The sequence below is a fragment of the Mustela putorius genome, unplaced genomic scaffold (genome assembly GCF_011764305.1).
Source record: "Mustela putorius furo isolate JIRA1106 unplaced genomic scaffold, ASM1176430v1.1 tig00000166_pilon_pilon_pilon, whole genome shotgun sequence".
Lineage (NCBI taxonomy): Eukaryota > Metazoa > Chordata > Mammalia > Carnivora > Mustelidae > Mustela > Mustela putorius.
This window is the reverse complement of record NW_025421301.1, coordinates 655237-659305: the sequence shown is the minus strand read 5'-3', so window position 1 is coordinate 659305 and position 4069 is coordinate 655237. Positions and strand designations below refer to the sequence as shown.

Here is a 4069-nt window from a genome sequence, read left to right as displayed (position 1 = left end):
GGCGCCGGCGCCGGCGGGGGCGTCGCTGAACCGGGCGCCGGGGCTGGAGGTCAGCCTCCTCGTCTGGCCACGGGCCCAACCCCGCCGCGGTCGCCGGGTGTGCGTCACCCGCCCTCGCCCGGGTTTTGTGAAGTTGCCCTGACGTGGCGGTGGCTTCGTGGCAGTCGGTCAGCCCCGGCGCCGGTCACTGCGCGGTCGCCGCTAGGCCCGCTAAGGTCGCTCCGGGGTCTGCAAAAGCGGACGGCGTCCCCGTCTTCCTCTCGGCTTGGGCCCGCGGAGGCCGACCCTTCGCCGGGCCCCTCCGGGGTTCCCCGGCGCTCGCGGGTATAATTATGCGAGGAACTGCGCGGCCGGAAGCGGCCCGGCCCTACCCGCTGCCGGCGGGCTCCGGGACCCCCGGGCTGAGAGTCCAGAGGGGCCCGGGGCCTGGCTGCTCGCGCGCTGCTCCGCGGGGTCGTGGGCCGCTTTGTTTGGGAGCCAGGAGCTGATGGGGGTAAAGAAGAGCAATCCAGTGATAAGGAAATTGAGTAGGATTTTTCTAACTTCTTTTTTAGTAATGTGATTGGGTGCAAGACACTTCTAAGCATTGTGGGAGTTGAAAAAAAAGAATTATAACTAGTCAAATAAAACTGAGGGAAATACATTGAATTTGGGGGAAAGCATGCAACCTTAAGGACGCAGTACATGCTTCGTTCTGGAAAAAATGGGATTCCGAGGAAGAAGCCTATGGGTTCTTGAAGGCTTAAGAGAGGGGTGAGAACTGAGGAAAAGAGGAAGATGGGGTGGATGAAAAGGGAAGGAAGGAACTCTTGGTGAGATGAAGCAGGGTTGATCTAGTTGGGCCAGTTATATTTCATCGCATAAAGAATTGTACCAGCAAGCTTTCGTAAAGAATGAAATTGAGATGGAAGGGAAGAAATGGAGGATATCTAACATTAAATTGGATGGGACCTTTCAAGCCATTCCATGATGTTTTCTGAGAAGCAAACGGATGATCCGAGTGGCTGAGATACGCAAACAAAGCCAATGTGCGGCTTCGTTCATTTATTCATTCTTTGTGTTAAATATTCAAATTGTTTAACACTTGACAGTTCTGCAAAAGCCTGTGGCTGGTGCAAGAGGCCTTCCAGTAAAGAGGCTTCTGAAATAGGTACCATCGTTCCCATCTGAGAGCTAAGGAAACAGTTCTGGAAGCCAAGGAACCGCTTGGTTACTCCGCCTCCAGGTTAGTCACTCAGCCTCCAGGTTAGTCAAACACTGGACGCTATACTCCTCTGGGGCTCTCCTATCCTTTTCTTCCTCTCTATGGAGACTGTGACGTTTTTCTTTTCTTTCTTTTTAGAAGACACCACCACCTCCTCTTTTCCTTGGCATTGAAGGGTTTCAGGACAGCACCCCACCCCCACGCCCAATGTGCCACTTGGCATATGGATTATTCTGAGCTGAAGGCACTTGAGATCCTGAGAGTGCAAAAGAAAACTTTTGTCCCTCTTCAATCACATAGAAGAATCTAAATTGAGAGTCTTTCCAGAAAAAGCATTATTAGCAGAGAGAAATCTTATCTGAGTGACCCACCTGTATTGCAGGGCAGACATCTAATTACCAAACATCTGTTCTCCTGTCCATGAAGTGTTTTCCTTTCCAGTGAAGTTCCAGGTCCCAACCCCTTCTTAGTTCGGGATGACGTATAGATCTCATTTTGCCTGTCTTTGTAGTTTCCATGTCTGTATGGATTCCCTGTACCTACACTATTAAATTTATCCTATTTATCTATCTCATGTCAATTTGATTCTTAGTCCAGCCAGAAGGACCCTGAAGGGGACAGTTCTTGCTCCTGGAAAAGGGACAAAGAAGGGGGGTGGGGTTATGGACATTGGGGAGGGTATGTGCTTTGGTGAGTGCTGTGAAGTGTGTAAACCTGGCGATTCACAGACCTGTACCCCTGGGGATAAAAATATATGTTTATAAAAAATAAAAAATTTAAAAAAAAAGGGGGGGGGGGACAAAGAATTCTTGCTCCTCAACAGGGAGGGGGCTATTTTCCCCACAAGATGGGCTCCAGAGTAATTATAATCTTCCTCGGTTAAAAACAAATTTATTCTTAACAATTTAGTTAATGGGCTCATGTTAAAGTTTATTAAACTTGTTGCAAGAGCAAAGACCTCTAGCAAGCCAACTGAAAGATTTCTCTCAGCAGAGACATTTATAGTTAAGAGAATTTATTTAGAACCACAATCGGGTACCTGGGTGACTTAGTTAAGCATCTAACTCTTGATCTCAAATCAAGTCTCGATCTCAGGGTCGGGGTTGTGAGTTCAAGCCCCGGTTGGCCTTCATGCCTACTTAAAAACAAACCCATAATTATTGACCTATATAGTTCCTCTTTTCCTTAGATAGAACAGAGGCCCTTTGAAGTGCAGTTTCCCCACCCATCTTCATTTGCATTCAGGGAGCAAGGCCAAGACTGTACTTTTTGAGCGTCTGCTGTGTAGGGGACCCAGTGTTGGGCACTTGACATACATCAACTCATTTATTCTTCACAATAATACTGACAACAGCACAGGTTAAATTCATCTTTCTAATGAGGACAGTTGAGGTCTCAGAGAAATGAGCAATTTACTTTTTTTTTTTTTTTTTTTTTAAGATTTATTGGTGGGGGCGGTTTGCCTGGTGGTTCAGTTGGTTAAGTGTCTGACTCCTGATCTCAGATCAGGTCATGATCTGAGCGTCATGACATGAGAGCCCTGCTCTGCACTCAGCCCAGAGTGAGCTTAGGATTCTCCCCTTCTCCCTCTACATCTCTCCTGCTCGCTCACTCTCTCTGTGTCTCTCTCTCTCAAATAAAATCTTTTAAAAATTTTGTTTCATTCTCTATACCTAATGTGGGGCTCAAACTCATGACCCTGAGATCAAGAGGCTTATGCTCCAACAGGCACCCCAAAGCAATTTACTTTAATTCTCAGTTTCTTCCACTATAAGTTCTTATACTTCTGATATATTATTGTTTTATCATATTGATAAAAACAAGTTTTTCTAGACTTTTATTTTTTTCTTGATTTGATTTGAATACTTTGAAATCTTAAAGTTCCATTGTCTTATCCAAGGCTGCTTATCTAGAAAGTGGAAGAACCTGATTCAACTCCAGGTCTTTTGACTCTGGAACCTGGATTGCTTTTGCTACACTAAAAAGCAGTCAGTCTATTTTGTGTCATGCAAGGCCTTTCCCCACCATTTAAAAATGGATATGCTTCTTAGAACCTCAGTGTTATTCTTGGACAACACACTTTAAGATATTTATTCTTCAGCACTTAAAACTTTTCTTATATATATATATTTATTTTTATTTGAGAGAGGGAGAGAGAACACAAGTGTGACACTAACACTTGAAGCATATATGTGTGTGTGTGCATGTGTGGGCACGTGCATGTGTGTTCCATGCCCATCAAAAGCCTGATCTCAGGACCCTGAGATCATGACCTGAGCCTAAATAAAGAGTCGGATGCTTAACTGATTGAGCCACTCAGGTGCCCCAGACTTTTGTTATTTTTTAAAATGATTTCTCTTCTTGATCATAAAAGTAATACATGATTATTGTTCGGTATTTGGAATATGAACAAAATAAAAATCTTCCATAATCCTACTACCCAGAAATGGCCAAGATCAACCTTTTAGTGTATTTACCTTGAGCCTTTATTTATAAAGTGTAGGTAGTTTAACAGAGTTGAACTTCCATTGTGTGTGTCTTTTTATACTAAAAATATCTGCCATCAGCTAACTGGATTACTTGGGGTTTTTTTGTTTTTTTAAGATTTTATTTATTTATTTGACAGAGAGAGATCACAAGTAGGCAGAGAGGCAGGCAGAGTGAGAGGGGGGAAGCAGGCTCGCTGCTGAGCGGAGAGCCCAATGTGGGGCTCGATCCCAGGACCCTGGGATCACGACCTGAGCTGAAGGCAGAGGCTTTAACCCACTGAGCCACCTAGGCACCCCTGGATTACTTGTTTTGCAAGTAGCAGTGCTATTATCACTTACATTGATAGGACAAATTGACTAATTTTACACTAATTCT

General features: G+C 44.9%; 1 long non-coding RNA gene across 1 annotated transcript; it reads left to right on the top strand.

Moving 5' to 3' along the window:
• Positions 1-23: 23 nt before the first annotated feature.
• Positions 24-1773, top strand: LOC123390936. Its single transcript, XR_006605521.1, has 2 exons — positions 24-1225; positions 1343-1773. It is a non-coding gene; the product is annotated as an uncharacterized LOC123390936 (long non-coding RNA).
• Positions 1774-4069: the final 2296 nt, after the last annotated feature.